Genomic DNA, 18,870 nt, shown 5'->3' on the forward strand with positions numbered 1-18,870 from the left:
TAGTAATGGCATAAGGAAGAGAAAGTATTTGGGTTTGTTTTAAATGACTGTTGGCTATCGTGTTTGAAGATATACTAATTATTTCAAAGATCATTTACTTGAAAAGAATATTGGTTAGTTCAATACCTTTATTAGCCCTGAAAAATTTCAAAGGCCCAACTCTGTCTATTAAAGACTATGCTTCCCTCAGGTGATTCTGAAATGAAAAAAAAAAACCAGAGAGGATTATCTTGCCTTACTCTAACTAAAAATGATTTACTTATATGTGACAGAGGAGAAAAAATTGTGTTACTGCACAGAGGGACATCAGATTGCAATAGGACAACTGTGAACTAACCAACTGCTCTGGAATGCAGCCTCACCACCCACTCACAGTGAGAGTCAGAAAGGAGGCTCCAAGCACACCTTGTACCTCATTGCAGACCTTGCTGGTAAGATTTGGGCTATAATTGTCTAAATGCTTCTCCTCACCTGACCCAAACAATAGGCTTTTGGTTAGGATTGCTACCAGCCATGGAAGTATTCTGGGCTTAAATCTCTTCAAGGCTGAAAAGGGAATTCAACAGATCTCTTTTCTTCAGGATAAGTGCTTTAGACCATAGTTTGTAATATAAAAGTTGGGAGCAGTATTTTTATGCTGTTTTAAAGGTAGATCCCTGCAGTGAGTTTTTCAGCCAACTAAAACAAATGTAAGTTTTCTAGGACAGGTAGAAGAGGTCTCAGCAGCCTTGTAAATGAATGCCCAGTTATTAGACATGTCCAGTCCACAAAGTTGTGTTATTGAAAGCACGTTTTTGTAAGCAAATATGTTAGATTTTAAAATGCAAGTATTTTTTCACATGTTTGAGATTTAAATTATTTAAGCCTGGCTTTATGCCTCTCAGATGGCTTCTATGAGAAACAGATGGCTTAAGTCTAACAATAATGTACATGACATGGTCTCTCTTGTTAAGTAATTTTAAAAATGTCTATCACAGAATTCAAAGATTGGCAAATATTGCACCAAAATCTTCTAATGCACCAACAGTTTTTAGATGTTGTTTCACAGGACAGGAAGTATTCTTCATCCACATGTCTGATTTTGAGGCCTTTTTTAACGTTAAGAACATAAGAATCACCTTCTTGGAACAGATCAGTATTCCATGCTGTCTGCCAGGGAGCAGTGTTAGAGGCTTAATGTCATAATGCTGCATCTGAGACATCAATGCATAATCATTTCCAGTGCCAAAGCATGCAGATTTTGGCTATACGGTAATCTGTCTAATATCATATTATGTGTCATAAGATGATGCTCTTATGTATCATCTTATACATGCTTCATTTTTAATTATCCACTTTGTAAAATACAAATCTAGTTTCTGAGCAAAATACTGTCTTCCCCAGAATCAGCTTTTCTTCTGCAAGATGAAGTAATCACCTCTTCACTGCAAATATGTCTGAAATGCTACAGTCAGGAAAAAGATAGGTCAGAATAGATGGTCATTGTGGTGTTTTCTGGTGTAAAAATCTATGCTACATAATACTGGAACCATGCATCGTGTGATCTTAAACTACCTGAAATCCACATGGGCTTAGCTAAATTAATGCACAGGTTTTACAGCCTATGTCATCTTCCATTCTGCAAAGTTCAGCTGGCAAAATATAACAGGATGAATTTGGGGCTTTGTTAGGCATATCTGAATGGAGAGAACATAATGTTTTTTAAGTAGAATGTGGAGCTTTAGCCACCTGTCTCCAATTATACTCAGTGTGACTGCAAGATTAAAATGCCAACTAGCTCACTGTGAAAATATGTCCCATAGCATCTCCTTTTAGCTCAGGAGCATTAATGTTAATAACACCCCAACAGAGAATCAATTTTATTTTGATACTCTCAGTGATTAAATATTTTATACAGAGTTCTGGCAACACTTTCATAAACTCTCAAACACAAAACTGGAGTTGAAAACATGTACTTGCATTGACAAAAACTGTATGTGAAAGAGTTTTTGCTAATTGAATGACTAGCACAAATGGTAGCCAAGAGAAGTACATTCACCTGAAAAATTCATATGAAGCAGAATGTGGAATAAAAAAAAAAACTGAAAATGAAAAAAAGTGAGTATTGATTTCAAGTTAAATTATGAGACTGGAATGATGTTGTTGTTGCTGTTGTTATTATTTTGAGTATATGGCTGCTTGGCCCTTTGAAAAATCTATGCAAAACTGGCCAGGACTTTGGTTACTACTGTACATAAAATTCTGTAACTGGTATTGACGCCAGATTTACTTTCTAGACTTCCTGTATCTTTATTCTGAGTTACAAGACTCCAAAGTCACAAGACCATTGAGAAATCAAGTGAAAGCCATAAAAAAGCCATTCACAGTCTTTCAAGTTGATAGTTAGGTATTATTTCTGATATACTCACAACCGGAAGGTAAAATGATTAGCAAACCTGGGCCATACTGACAAAAATGTTAGCTATGGAGATACTGCTGAAGGTATCATTATTATATTTAGTGTTTAAACATGAATTTCCATTTTAAGTTTCAGGTGTTTAATTTCAAAGTACAAACAGGTACATTTGCATTAACTTCAGCTGTCTAAGATTTTCTGTGCTGTTTAACAAGTGCTCCTCTTTCAAGTCCTTTCTAGAAACAAAGGCCAAAAGAGACTCTGAAAGAGAGAAGCCATTGAATCAGACAGAAATTTCTACCTCACATTTTTCATGAAAGATTCTGATCCTAAACAGGACAGTTTGTCTTTACTACCTCGTACAGTCACATACTTCAGAGATGATAATTCTGGAAAAGGTTAACAAGCCAAGTACTAGACTATTTCACAGCAGGGATCTTTGAATTACCTTTGCATCAATGCTGGGTTTTTTAGATAGTATTTCATAATCAGTTCATAAGTTCATAGAAAAAATCTAACAGTCTGCCTTTGGTATACAAAGCACTAGAGATGCTAAATTTATAGGAGCACTTATATTAGGAAAAAAGTTGTTTTAATTTCTGCTCCTTAGTGCTGAAGCATTTAATGTCTTAACATCTTCCCATTTTGAATGGGGCAGATCAGACATGCAGAACTGAATCCCTGAGTGTCTATAAAGTACAAAATTTGGCTTCAGATCTTGTGATGCCCTGTTCCAGTTCTGCAAACAGCAAAGACTATAGCTTACCTGATCTGTTGAGAGTTATAATATATAACCTCCCCTCATGGTGCAAAAACACAGTGGCAGAGATAGAAGCAGACCTCACATCTTTTCTATACCTTTACATCATGTTTCATCCTTCAGCACTGTACTCTATATAAAAGAATAAATTTCAAAAGGACATAAATGGTCTATTTGTATTACCATTATTTTTCAGAACAACATAAGCCCAATGCCACTCCCTGTTAAAAAGGAAGTGTATCATATAAGCCAGGACAGTATTTGAACAAATGGATCCAAATGATCAAGTGCATGAAATATAATTCATTGCAGCACAATTTAGGTAATTGAGAACACCAAAATATAGAGGACCCTGTACAGATGACTAGCACAGCTGTGTTTTTTTACCCTGATGAATGAAGGAGTTGTCAATATCTTCTAAATGCTAGTGGGGCTATAGAATTGCTCTCAGTGCACTCTGGCATTTTCTTTCAATATGCCTTTGTGTTTGTTGGACTTCTTGTTGTGCCAGCCCACTGCCATCTCCTCTGCCCACTCAAACACCTTTACTCTCATCACTCATCGCCTGAATTTTGTGTGGAATTATCAGCACTGGAAGGATTCTCATACTCTTGTTGAGGAAAGGAACTTTTTATTCTTGTGCACCTGCTTGTTTTTGTTTGCCTTTCTTTACAGATTTATACCAACTCTGGAGAATATTGACACACTCCAATTAAACTACACATGGTCATAAAATATTCATAAAATATTCTGGGTTGGAAAGGGCACAGAAAGATCATTGAAGTTCAACTCCTGGCCCTACACAGGGCACCCCAAAAGCCACATCGTGTGCCTGAGAGCATTTTCCAAACACTTACTGAGCTCTGCCAGTCACTCCCCTGAGGAGCCTGCTCCAGTGCCCAACCACTCTCTGGGTGAAAACCTTCTTCCTGATTCCCAGCCTAAACCTGCCCTCTCTCACTTCATGCTGGCTTTTTTGGTCGTGTCACTGTCACCACAGAGCAGAGATCAGTGCCTGCCCCTCCTCTTCCCCTCACAAGAAGCTGTGACTGCAGTGAGCTCTGCCCTCAGTCTCCTCCGGGCTGAACAGCCTCACACAGCTTCCTCTCCAGACTCTGTCCCATCCTCATTGCCCTCCTTTGGCTACTCTCTAATAGCTTAATATTTTTCTGATACTGTGATGCCCAACACTTCACACGGGGTTCAAGGCAAGGCTGCCTCAAGATGAAGTGTGGAGTTATTTTTATGATTTTTTTTCATAAATATTCCATTAGTTTTATTAATCCACTCTTTTTACTATTATTAAGTTTTCAATACCAAGTGCTCAAATAACAGAGGCAAAAGTGTTACTATGATCCCTCTTATGCTCTTTAGTATTACACCACTATTTTTTCGTGTAAGAGGACAATTCCCCTGGCATCTGTGCAACTCTTGTACTTGACAACTTAGGTAATAATCCTGAGTTTGGACTTATGTATCATGGCCCTGGCTAAGTCACTTGACTCCTGTTTATCCTCCTGTATAACATAAAGAGGAATTTATTTCTCCATTAATTCAGTTGATATGCAGGAGTACAGTAGAGTATTTCTGTGCCACATATACTGGCCAACATCTGTGTCACAACCCTCTTACTGGAACTCAGAGTAAACGTTATTGGTAGACAATTCCTAGACAATTAAAAGATACACTATTCACCATCCTTCAGCTCATACCATTTTTCCACATTCTTGTTCATCTCTGTCTAATCTCATGTTGCTACTTCTCATTGCACTTTCGACCAAACAGTGAGAACAAAAAATTCAGATAATGTCTGCTTTAAATGAGTTATGATAATATAAGGCTTTGTTTAACATAAAGCACATAGAAAATCAGCCTTTAAGTAAAATTCAAAGCTAACTTCAGATGAGAGTCCATATTGCTGGCATCTTTGCAGAATTTCAAACCTACTCTTGCTACAAGTCTCAGGGACTCAATGCTGTGACCATTTCTCTGCATAAGGTTTGCTTTGTGCTTTACCTCACAGTTTACATGAAACATCTCAGGGCTTTCAGATGTTTGTGAAGTAGCTGGCTCACACACTTCTGGAAAAATGTGTCCTTTGCAATGATGTATCACCCAAACCAGGCAAAGAAGCTCAACAAGTTCCTTCATTGAATGGCCTTCAAAAGAAGGAATGGGGTCTGTAGACAGGCTGAGTAAAATCAGCCTGCAAGGGCAATGGCTAGCTGTATAAACCCCTATCTGGCAGCTCTAAACTCATCTCTCACAGCACTGACCTGTTAGAGAAGAACACACAGTAATTTGTTTTAGTTTGAGGTTCTTTTACTAGGATACCTGAGTGTGGTGTATAATATATGTATCTAGCTTGCCAGAAAATAGGGACAAAAGCAGAACTATTTACCATTTTGCTTTTCACTTTTTTTCTGTACTTTTGCTTCAAATTTAAATCAGTTTTTGCATTTACCTAGAAATATCTTGGAAAACACATTTAATATTTTAGATGTTCCAGTTTTTAAAGGGGGAACCAGCCAACCAATTTAAAACCTGTGTGTCAGGCTTTTACTGTTATCTTCAAACTTCAGCAGTCTCTGCTTGTGGAGTCTCAGCTGCAGACATGGGGGAAATGTGTGCAGTCCAGAGACTTCAAGAGAGTTACAGGACAGCTGGTTCTGGGAATAGGATACAAAGACTGCTAATAGCATGGTGGTACATCCAAGGAAAATTTGTAAAACCTATTTCCAGCACCATGGCACCATGTGGATGTCAGAGTGTGGTTGGTTTGATCTTGTTGGAGCAACATTGTGCACTGCAGACATATTTCATTCTAAAAGAGAACTCTGACTATTTTTTATCTTAAATTAGAGGAAATTACAAGAACACAGATAAAATGTGGATATTTTTAGCTTCTCAGTATTATACACTTTAGCAGCCTGCCTATTATGAATAAAAATAGTTCTGCTTTGCTATCCAGCAGTTACAACCAGTCATTCAGGTTTTTTTACACTCAGGAAAAGAGGTAAAAAAATAGCAACCTTTTCAGCAACAGAAATGGCACTCTGACACAGGTTGCTTTTGGTAATGCCATAATCTGAACAGATTTGTCTCATTCAGAGATACATATAAAACCAAATAGAAGATAATTTAATGTCTGGAAAATCTATCAGCTGCCCAAAGGATATTTATAAAATAGACAGGCAAAGACAATTTTGGGGCTTTTCTTCTGATTTTCTGGGCTTTTAGCCATTTGCTTCTTTCTGCTTTCCCTGCACCTTGCTGTGAAGTTATATGTGTCTCAAAGTCAGAAAGGACTGGAAGGTACACTTAAAAGACCCGTGTCTGCTGGATTTCAACCTGAAACTAAAATATCAATTTTTTCTTCCTCAGCAAATGAAATGCTAGTAACAATACAGTTGTTTTCTTAAATCTAAAAGTAAGAAAGAAACATGGCAAAGCCTACTGTTTTAAGTTTTGGTGACAACAAACCTCTATCCAATTAAAGAGGAGACCTCAGTGCTGCAGGGGTCAGGATTTATAACTGTCAGGTAAATGCACGTATCAAAGGAAACCATCAGGTCAGAGTTGGCCTCTGTGTAGAGAATCACTGCTGACAATAGAACAGGAGTTGTTCTTTTTGTATCTGTAATTCAACCTGACTTACATCTATAAATTCAGTTGTACTGTTAAGACTTAGTGTCCCATTGTTTCAGAATGAAATAAATGTTGTGCTTCATGAAACATCTCTGTATAATATTATATTTAGAGATCTACTTATTCCCTAGGCTCAGCCACTGATCCAGGATAGACTTGCAAAATGGATAATATTATCTGTATGTCAAGGGACCAGGAACAATAAAGCCCAGTTTTGTTGCCATTTACTTTATTTTTCTCTGAAACTGAAAGAGAGATACAAAACAAGTGAAAATTATAGACAAAACAAGTGAAAATATCCTCTGTAAGCAAATATACATCATAATAAAATACACAAGATGAGTTAAATATAGAGGTAGATGACTTGAATCCCTGATAACTGGACCATCCACTGCTGGAAGCTGTTCCTGGTCTGACCCTCACATCAGAATAAAGAATCACCAACTCCATTAACTTTATCTAGGCATTTTCCAATTTGTAATTTAACTATTCTTCTGTGTTTAGTGGGCAATCAGCACTGACGCCTTGGCAAGTAAATTCTTGCTGTTTTGGTACTTTTTATATTCCTTTATCAACAATCATTCATGATTTATAAGATGTTTTTGAAAATACAGTGTAATTGAGTAATTAAGTGTTTTCAGCATCTTAAAAAAATAAGCAGCTTTTTCTGCATTGCATTTTCAAGTTCTACAGTTTGCAAACATGAAGGGGACCTTTTTATATGGAATTGAAAATTAATGCTATTGAATGATCTGGGTGGCATAGCATCTCAGGAAAGGGAGATTTATAATAATAGTTAATACTCCAGTGGAGGAAGCCGTAATGGAATCCAATGTTTGAAAAATGAAGCTGCAGGGATCCAGATTAATATTGAAACATAAAAGTTTAATCAAAGACAATTAATTGCACAAACTAGCCCTAAACCATTGTTGTAGTTTTAAATCAAAACTGAACATATTTCAAAAGCTTTCTATGTAGATACAATATTGCAATTATGTGCCTGAGATAGATATTCATCAGTTCTTCTGTCTTGAAAAATCTGAGAAGCAACCACTGGTTCTTACAGTGTTTTACAATTTAAGTACTTAAAACTGTCATTGATATTGTGATAGATGAGGATTTAAAGATTCCATTAATGAAGTAGCATTGTTACACGTTCGAGTGCAAAAGTTGCAAAATGTCATAACCCCGTTTGTCAACATAAAGATTTATAAATTGGACAAATTCAGCTATATTTTTGTACCAGCAATGACATCTCTGAGGCTAACCAGCACAGTGTAATATCATATAGCTTTTCCTGAAGAAGGCAATAGGGATTTATTAAAAACACCTTGACTGACTTATATATATATATATAAAATGGAATATAATTTTGTAAATTTCATTTTAGACATATCCGTTTTTTCTTGGTTGAAAGTTCAAAAATATTAATGGGACATTTCAGCTTATATCATTAAGAGGGACTAAGAAGAAGGTGAAAGTGCTTTTTTACAGAGAAAAATCTTAATCAGTCTGACCTATTAAACATCTACAGAAATTTGTCTTGATTCATACTGAAACAAGACTGGTTATTTTAGCCCACCATGTTTGCTCACTTTCAGAGGGACTGGTCTTACCCACCATCCTCTCTCAAACAGTCTAGTCCAAGCAAGTCATGCATCCTCAGCAGGCAATGATAAAATGCAAATGTCTTCAGTGATTGATTTGTCCTGTTGACATCTAGAGATCAGGGTGGCAAATATACAGCTTCTAAGAGAGCTTCTCCCTTGTTGAACATAAAAACAGCATCAGTGATAAGCCTAAATTGAACTTTCAGCTTTTAAATTGCAAAAGTGATAGGTGAAATTCCAACAGTTCATGATCTTTCTTAACAAGTCATTCATAAGAAATATTTGGCAGATCACAACCCAGACCTACAACACATTTTTATGTTAATAAATTCTAATTAATGCAAATGCTTGAGTACATGAGTGTTTGCAATGGAGCTGTTCCTTCCATAGTGTAATGACAGTGGTGGGTGGCAGAGCCAGGACTGCACCACCAACCAGTTCTCATTTGTCCTCTCAGACCCAACAGCAAGTCCTCTGACAGAGATCAGTGTTTTCTTATGTAAAAACCTTTAGATTTTATGTGCATTCTTCTCTATGAACTAAAGTGTTGATACAGTAAGTTCAACAATAATGACCAGCATCAGATTCACAGTGGATTGTTGGTGTGCTGAGAGCACATTGAGCCAAATGCCTTTCTAAAGTCAAAGTAATTAATCTACACTGTTTTCAATCTACTCATGCTGCTTTGAGTTATCCTGCAATTTTGCGGATAAAATAAATATTACTGTTCTCTAAGTAGATTGTAAAAATAAATAATGGAGTCCTTCATTATATTACTAGCAGCTGCTAGTGCAAATGTGCATTTGTGGAAGTTGTTTCCAAACTTTTTATAGCACTAAATAGAAACTAACTGTCATCTAAATTCGCCATTGGCAGTCACTATATAATACCAATTCACCTATTTGTATACTCAATTATACATGAACAGACTAACAGGTGGAACACTACAAAAGTTAATTTAGGAAATACTTTAAATGCTTTGTGACTGGAAAATTGTGACTGTGATTGAAGCCATTCACTGATAAGATGACAAAAAAAAAAGGTAAGAGGCATGTCAACCTTGGTACCTCAAAAGTATTACTTCCTAACTGAAGGTGAGTCCAAAATATCCATAAAATCCTGTCCTCACTGAAAGGTAAACCTGTCATACCCTAAAGGAAAAGGAATTACTTTGTTTGTATCAAATATCTGTCAGCAAGTGAACTACAAATTAGAATTCAAATCAATCAGCAAAGTACAGAAAAATAAAGGAGTAAGGGGCAATTTTTTCCATAAGTTTTGATCAGGAGTTACCATACTGAAATTTAGCCAACTACAAATTTAAGACTTGATTTAGTAATTTATTATTTCTCTCTAATCAATGTATGGAAATTGGCATTAACAAAGAACAGGAGGGAAGAGAAATTTCTCTCCCTGTGTTGACTTAGAATTCTGATTCTAACAAACTGAATACCTGACTTTGAGATGGCTGCTTCATTTCCTCAGCACCAGGAGTCATTTCTACTGATGAAACAGGATCTTTGAACCATGCCTCATGTGCAGTCTGAGCTCCTCATCACTACCATAATTCCAGAGTTTAAGGTGCCTTGGGCACTGTGGCTAACTCCTGCTCAGGGTCACTGCTCTGCAGCTGCACTCAGCCCAGCTGATCTGCACAGAAGGTCTTTGCCATGGATAACCTGCTGGAAATTTGGCAATGACAGCCAGTCATTGTTGCAGGGCTTGCAACACCACACCAAACAGTGTAAGACAATTACATCTCCTTCACTCCAAACTGTTTTTTCTCCATGTTAACTGTCAGATAAGCTTCAGATGTCTTAGGGAGGAATGAGAATAACTGGGGGTTTGCTTTGATTTCTTGGTCAGCATTCAATACTGTATTTACTGATATTCTTAGAAGTGCTGAAAATGAAGTATCATTACTTTTTCTTTCCTCTGCTAGCATATTTTTTGCAGCTACCAGATTAACCTTTTTTTTTTCCTTAAATTTTATATTTGAAGTTTAATTTTACTCTGTCAATGTATTTTTCTGACATAAAACTCAGAAGTCTGAAAATCCACCCACTTCAGACAGTGGTCCAGAAGGTGATAAAAGCTTAAAGTATCTGCTGTCCTACAACATCAGCTGAAAATAAAAATTACCATCCATGCTCATTCCTGGGTCCTAGTCAAAAGTGACTGCTTCACTTTTTTGATGCTCCCCCAGGGAACGTTAAAGAACATGTTATTCCTTCTTCATTCATGTTAAGCTAGTGAGGAGCATTCAAATGTATCTCCAGTTCCTGTAGGTATATACAATATGCCTGTTCCTGAGTGGGGTTGTCTGTAAAGATAATTGTTGACATTTATTTTCTAAAAAAAATTATTTCCCCTGTGTGAAGTGAGGGCAGAGAATGCATGAGTGATCACACAGAGGGAGATACTGAGATGTGAAGTAGCAAGTATGTATTTGGCAACAAAAATTATCCAAAATTATAAAATATTTACTTTATCCTGTGTTGTTGTGAGTGAGGGAGTTACAGAAACAGATTCAGCGATGGAAAAATAAGGAAGTGAGTAATTTATATTTATTAGGGGGATGATGAAAGGGATGATGTGCATTACTTTGATGAACTGGAAGTCGCCTTGGCATATCTGTTGAGTCATCTGTGTGGTACCATGTTGAGTCATAATGTACTGTTGGGTGGCACTGCAAGCACAGAAAGACTTACTGAGCAGAAGTAGGTTACGTAAGAAAAATTCAGCTTGTGTGCTCAGTGTTTGGAAGAGTCTGGAGTGACTGACAGCCTTGGCATATCATACAATATTTGGGTGCCTCAAGGCTCCCCCCTTGGGGATAACACCACTGTAGGCAGCTCTGTGTCACACAGCCTGAAGTGTGGGCTGCCTGGAGCAGTGAAAGCTGCCCCCTGGAAATCCCCTCCTCTCCACACAGAGCACAGCACAGCCACAAGCAGCAGCGATGTTCACTTGTAATAGTGAGTGAACAAAATACAGCAGCAGGATACTTTATTGTACGTGTTGTAACCCAGTTTAATGCACTACTACCTTGTCTACTGAAAAATACAAGCCCATTTTTTCTTCTGTTTATTATTAAATGTGGATTATGAGTAACTGAGATGATGGCACAAAGGCCAGTCACTAAATTTGGACTAATTTTCAGTGGGAACGGAAGCACAGAGGGAAACAAATTATACAAAAATTGTAGGCGTACCTGCAGCTTTTTATCCTAGGAAATCAATGATTCCTGCTAAATTAAAATGGTTTTATTATTCTCCTTTGAGCAAAGATTTTGTAGAAGATTAAGCAGATGTGTAGGTGTTGCCTCAACTTCTTTGAGGGCAAATTTGAATTCTGACAGTACAGTCGAGACAATTTACCTGGTTTAAGGACAAGAATTCCTGTCAATACTAAATTCAAGACCTTTTGTCTGGATAAAGTAACCTGATTCTTTAATGAAACAGGCCAACAGTATTGGGCTTTTCTGTTATTTGGTTTCAAAATAACTTTGTACAGGCTCTCAGAACAAAATCTTTAAAATCTTAACCATGATTCAGTGAGATCACAAATTAAAAGGAGTTTTGTCTGAAACATAATAATTAGCATATATGTTTCTTCCCTGTTGTATATTACTTTCCTTCTTTTTTTTTTTTTTTGGTTTGGATTCACTTTTATTTGACTGCTGAACAAAATTACCCTAAAGGTTTTGCACATTGTGAAAAAAAGATAATTAGCTTTTTCTGGCTTCTCTACTCACTGAGCCCAGTTGCTATGACAACCAAAATTTTACCACTTTCTTAACATCAGTTCTTATGATTTCTGCAGTTTAAATTAAAAAACAAACCTTTAAACTGTGTAAAAAATTATATCATTTCAAGTATTTATAACATTATTGTTCACCTTCATTAATAGTCACCATACATAAGAATTTTCTCAATATCTGCTAAAAGTCAAAAAGGTCTTTTAAAAGTCAAAGAGGTTTTCCAAAGGCTACTGATAGTGCAGTGAAACAAGTGTTTGTAGCTCACCACTGACCATACATTGATCCTACACTGATCCTACAGCTCACTTATAAAGGGATAATACAGACATTACACTTGAAATAAATAATTGCTGTAGTTCTGATGTCAGAAGATGTCATGCAGCACATCCCAGTCTGTCAAACAGGGAGCTTTTATTATTATTATTTTGACTGCACTTAGGAAATACAGATAATGAGGCATTTTTGTGATGGGGTGATGTGATGCTCATTTTTTCAGATACAGCTTTTCCTGGCTGGGAAACTTTCAATTTGCTTCCAGCTGTTCTTCACACTACTGTAAAAGCAAGTTTCATTTCCTCTTTGAAAAAAAACTCCTTTTAGAAATGACAGACCATGTGATCTTTCACTGAAAGAGAATAAAACATTTATGTGCCGAAGGCTAGAAAATAGAGGATTGTGTTGTTCATCACTGGAGATTTGTGTAAGATCTTGCAGATTTGTGAGGTCCAGATAAAGAAAAAAATTTAGAATGGAGATGTTTCATTCTACTCCGCTCTATTAATCACATGGAGAGTAAAGCAAAGGCTGATGATTCCATGAACATGGTCTGGAAAATTAGGTACTTCAAAGTACAGCTGTGTTGAAGTGCACAGAATCATAAATAATTTAAGTTGGAAAAGACCTTTAAGGTCATCAAGTCCAAGGGTTAGCCCAGCAGTGCCAAGTCCTCCACTCTACCATGTCACTAAGTGCCACATCTACACACCTGTTAAATACCTCCAGAGATGGTGAGTCTGTCATTTCCTTGGGCAGCCAGTTCCAGTGCTTGATGTCCCTTTCCATGAAGACTTTTTACCCAATATCCAGTCTAGCTCATGCTGGCACAACTGGAGGCCATTTGCTTTCATCCTGTCATCAGGCTGACTCCCACCTCACTACAGGCTCCTTTCAGGGAGTTGGAGAGAGTGGTGAGACCTCACCACTCTCTACAACTGAACACCCCCAGCTCCCACAGCTGCTCTTTCACACTTGTGCTCCAGGCACTTCCCCAGCTGTCCCTTCTCTGGACATGCTCCATCCCCTCAATATGTTTCTTGTCATAAGGGGCCCAAAACTGAGCACAGGATTCAAGGTGCAGCCTCACCAGTGCCAAGTACAGGGGTACTGGCAATCACTGGTCAGCCCTGGTCCTGCTGAATTCCTGATACATGGAATGGTTGCACAAGGTATTTCTGAAAATCAGGTCCCTGTGATCTTTTACACTTAAAATAAATGGGAAACTAAAGAAGCTATCTGCCCACAGGGGCTGAAAGTGCTCTGCTCGAAAAATATCTACAAGATATGTCTTTTAAAAAGAGATACGTTTTATGTTTTGAAATGTGGTAGCCCAAAAATGGTGACAATTTGGCAGAGCTGGAAATGTTGCTTCATCTCTTCCAGCTCTCTTTCTGGAAAAGATGGAAAAGATATTGTTTCAGGAGGAACTTCAGGCAAAGCAGCTCTTTGTGAATTTTTAACTGTATTGCAGTAAGTTGAATGCAAGTCTAGAGCTACACTATATGAAGCAAGGGCACACTAGAGCACAAACACGATTGTCCATATTGCTTAATTTGCACCCAGTTTCTGTCAGTTTTGGCCTTTGAATGGTTTCCTCTATTGTGTTTTAATCACAGCAGTCACAGAGAACACAGCTGCTCCTTCTCTTCACTCATCTCTCCTGTTATCTACTTCCTGCCTCCTATACATGATTTCTCAAGCTGAAGGCTGTGATATTTTGTGAACAGCCTCACTGCTTTGCTGACAGAGAGATCAGACTCACTGCAACCTTTCCAAATGCATTGCTTCTTCATTTGTATGCACCACAGGCACCTCTTTCTCTGCAGACTAGATCAATCTCAGTATTAGGGAGATTATGCTGCTGTCAGTAAGCCCTCAGCTTTTGCCTCACATTGCTCTAGCATGAGGCTACATACTGGAGACTAGATGAGCTTGTCATTTCATTTCACCCATACAATATACCAAAAAGGAATTTTGCTTGAGGAAAAAGTGATTCCAACAGAACCGTACGTGGTTTGCAGGAAAAAGTCCCTCCTCTTTCTGATCTAGTTAAAAATAAAGGTTCTTCTTGAGTACAGGTGACCAAGAACTCATTTAGTGTTTAGCCAAAAACAACCTGCAAATGTTATGAAGGCAACATTTGGTAGAGCAATGGAAAAAAATGGGGAAATACAGTCAAGATTTCTGAGTTCTGATCCTCTCTCTGACTCAGTCTATGATGTGGCTTAACCTGTCACAAAGTAATTCTTTCTCTTTCCTTCTCAAATTTTGGAGAAACTTGAAAGACTTTTATTGTTTTTTGATGAAAACCTGCCACATATTTTGATATCAATGATATTTTAAAAAATACAAAGCTACATAAACTTACCAAATTTGTCTCCCCAGCAAAGCTACATAAACCCTTACAGCTTTGAGATTTCTGGTCTATGGTTTGGAATGGATGATATAAACAATAAATTTCAAAAGAAATGTCAAATTTGAAAAAGTACTTTTTCAAAATAAATCACACATTTACTCAAGAGCTGCACACTGGATAACAATGTAAGTCTGTTCTTAGTAATGTCTTTGTGGTAGTTGAACTTTTTGTTTTGGCTTGGTTTGGTGATTTTGTTTGTTTGTTTCATTTGTTTCATTTCTCTAATATAATCTTTCACTCCTGAGGGGAAAAAAATCTAAACATTAATAATCTCAGTTACGTATTTAGGGAAAAAAACCCCTAAAAAAATAGAGAAAGAGCAATGAGAAGATTTGCCCAAAGTAATAAAGGGACTGGATCATTTCCAATGTGATTAAAAGAGAATTTAGGATGTAATTAGAAGAGAAAACAACACTTAATTTAGAGATATTTACTCTGTAAGACAAGATTCTTCTATCTTTCACTGTCTCACAGCACTCCTAATGCCTTAATTTTCCCACTTGCCTTTATCATTGTGTTTTCATTTGAAAAGAAGTTAAAAAGAAAAAGTCACATGCCTGCAGCCTCTCAGGATTTCTGGCTGCATCTCCTGAAATCATGTGTCATCTTTGTTTATGTGAGTGGCTCAATTGCTGCTTTTAATGTGTCTGTTTGGATGTGTAAGAATTGCCGAAGTGGATTCCAGTTACCAGAGCTGCTTGTAAATTTTGCATTCTTGGTTACTTTGGGTGACTGGATGTGAAATAAATCCAGAAATCTGGTGCAAGTCAGGGTGGCTTGTGGACTGGGGAGCACAAATGCACAGTTAAAATTGTGCTGAAGTCAGAAGATGCCAACAGAGGGCTCAGGAAAGGTTGTGATGGACAGTCCCTGAGCTTGTGCAACTGGCAGTGCTGTTAGACAAGTTGTTTTGTTATATTGAGATTAATACTATTAAATGTCTTACCAGAAGGGTTCCTAGGGAGTGTATATCTACTGTCAGATTTATAGTGAGACATATTGTCTTTTGTTTTGTTTTCTTTCATGGGGTGGGATTGGGTTTTTTCCCCCTTCTTCCTTTTACATTTTCTGTTTCACAGCTTCTGTTAGTCCTGTCTCACCCCAGCACTTCCTTCTCTAGAAGAATTCTTCAGCCTTTTGGATGTTCCTCCTGCTTCTTGTTGATTTGTGTACGGGCAGCATTTTAGTAATGCTTGATAGTGAAATTCATTGCTGAAGACTACATGAGACACGGAAATATGTCAGCCAGATGTCTGACCTCCAAAGCACCTGTCATGTGAAGGAGTTTGGGTTTTATTTGTTTTTCTGCATTAGAAAGGTTTTAATTTGTGATGAAATGGCTGAAAGAAATGGGAAAATTTAATCTAATCTTCTCCAGAGAGAGAATTATTTCCAGCAAATATGAACAAGAGTAGGGCCCTGTTATAACAAGGAAATGACCATTTCTGTCATTTTGTCCAGATCTGAGCACGAAATAAGCAATGGAGCAGAGCAGCAAGACCACAGAGCTTCAGGCACAGCCTTGGAAGGCTGGTTTAGCACAGGAGGACAAAATGTGGGCTGTTCTTTTGCTGCAGGCCAAAGTGGGCACAGCAGCAAAACCCAAACCAGGCATACAAGCACAAAGCAAGAAGCAGGTTTTAAGTAGAGACTGGCTTGAGCTGCCAGAGGGGTGAACTCTCTTCCCATACACTTGGTCTTACCTGCCAGGCACATATTTTCTTCGTCCTTACCTTTCTATTGACTGCATGTGACGAGTTTATTGTTAATTTTATTTTAAAATATCTGCAGAATTATGCGATTTTTAATTCTGGGGAGCTGCATATTTGTTATAATTTTTAAATTATCATTAGTTTATACATGGAGATACTTTAATTTCGCCACAATTTTCTCCTAAGTGTTTGTGAAATATAAATAGATTAAATACTCCTGTAAGCTAATGAAAGAGGAAAAAAGATGCAAAACCAGAACTGTAGACATCAGGAAATACAGTTCGTCAGGAAATTTTGGAATAGTTTGGTTTCTGTGCCAACTTGTGCTTTTCTCCTTTTTTATAGATTAAAATTTGATCTAAGAACAGCTAACTAGGCATTGGCTATTTATTTTTTAATTATACACACCTTTTGCGTCATTGAATAGCTTACACATGGCTTTTCTCCTTTTTACCTGCAAGACATTCACAAAAGTCTTTAACCCAGTCATATTTCCTCCACATCTTCAGCCCTCTGCAAAAGCCTGGCTTCACAATCAGGAATTGCAAATGAATTCTCAATTCCCATCCCTGAGCTGGAATGTGAGAAGTTCTAAACCAGGATTTTCTCTTTAGACTGATGATTATATGAGGCAGGAGGTAGCTGGGGAAATCTGACCTGTCATTGTCTGAATTCAATTACTTCCAAGTGGACTGAACTCTGTCAGTTAGAAAATGTTTTTGTGGTAGGTTTTTTTTTTTGAGTGTTGACATTGCAACCCATGATAATAAAGTTGCTTATAGCAGATAGAAAAAAGATGTCACAACAAAAGCGAAAAAAAAAAAATTATCAAGAAGACCTCTGAGTTAAATGTGTTGCATAGGTCTGACTTTCAAAAGAATGGGGGAGCATTGGTTGTTTTTCCCAGTGCACAGCTGCAACAGTGATGTGAAATTAGAGCTCAGTCTGTTGAACTCATATTCACAGTGGTGACTTATTTGTAGGAGAGTTCCCATGCAAATGAACAGGACACATCTGAAGTTACCAGTATTTAATAACAGTACTTGAGATTTGACCTGAGCTTTGGTTGTCCTTCTTTCTGCAAGCAATCAGCTCTTACCCAGATTTCATTCAGAGCATGATCCTTTGAAGGCAGTGATGCCAAATACCTTCTCCTGATTCCCTTTTAAACCATGGCTACTGAGCATGTGACCATCTGTATAAGCTACTACACAAATACAACTAGGAAATTTTCAATTTAAGTGTATATAATGCATTTGGCTTATATGAGCCATTTCAATAAACCAGAAGAATTGACGGAGTTGCATGTGTCAATAAAGCCATTAGCTTCAGGGAAATTACTCACTGAAGCAGGATGTGTTTTGGATTCCACAGGGGAAGGGAAGATATGAGCCACTTGTTTTTCACTGAAACAGCCCTCCTGATACCACTCCCTAAGCTGCCAGTATTAAGCTTGTGTTTTGAAGCACTTCAAAGCTGCAGGGCCTCTTTGAGGAAAGCACATGCTGGCGTTCAATAAGTTATGCTACAGTTAATAATGTGGTTTAAGTTTTGAAATATATACCAGACATATGATAAAATACAAAATGCTTTTTTTTCTAATTAGAGACTGTGCTCCCACAACTACACAGTGATGTTCTTGTCTTTAGTCCAGACATAGGGGTTTTTTTTTTAATTTCTTTAACATAATTAGATGCTAGTCATATAAGATAAATTCATAGATTTAAGTTGGCTGGTTTTGGAAAGGAGCACAAAATATCTTCTTTTATTTGGAAACAAAACAATATTTATATCCAGAGGCCCATCCTATTCCCTTCTCAGCTTTGATTAATTTATTTACACATTAACTTGCAGGTTATCCCTGAGTGGATCTTTAATGTCAGTAGCTGTTGCAAATACTAATCCTCTGATGGATCTGACTGCCACACATGACATTGTGGCCTGAATTATTTCCCATAAAAGTCTGGGCATAGGATATGGCTCACCTTGGACTTCCATGTGGAACAGGATCACTGCTGAGCAGCAGTGGCCATGCCTGCAGGAGCCAGGCTGAGGGCACTGCTGTCACATGTTGACTTTCATCAGGTGGCATTTTGGAGATGGCTGTAAAGCTGCACAATCTCATTCAATTTCTTCCTGCGATACAATATGGGACAACAATGCTTCTTCCTTGCCACAGGGGGAAAAGGAAACTGGAACACTAATTAGCACTTGGGAGCATGTTTGCATCGTGGTAGATTCATAAGCAGCAAACTTTACCATACGATCACTACATAAGATGATTACAACA

General features: G+C 37.6%; 1 long non-coding RNA gene across 3 annotated transcripts in view; it reads left to right on the plus strand.

Moving 5' to 3' along the window:
• LOC135296002 (uncharacterized) overlaps nt 1–18,870 on the plus strand; it is a 30,005-nt gene that overhangs the window by 1,161 nt on the left and 9,974 nt on the right. For all 3 annotated transcript variants that reach the window (XR_010358047.1, XR_010358048.1, XR_010358046.1), the window contains exon 2: nt 273–431. This is a non-coding gene — a long non-coding RNA (uncharacterized LOC135296002). The remainder of the gene's footprint in view (nt 1–272; nt 432–18,870) is intronic.

Source organism: Passer domesticus, chromosome 3, assembly GCF_036417665.1.
Source record: "Passer domesticus isolate bPasDom1 chromosome 3, bPasDom1.hap1, whole genome shotgun sequence".
Classification (NCBI taxonomy): Eukaryota; Metazoa; Chordata; class Aves; order Passeriformes; family Passeridae; genus Passer; species Passer domesticus.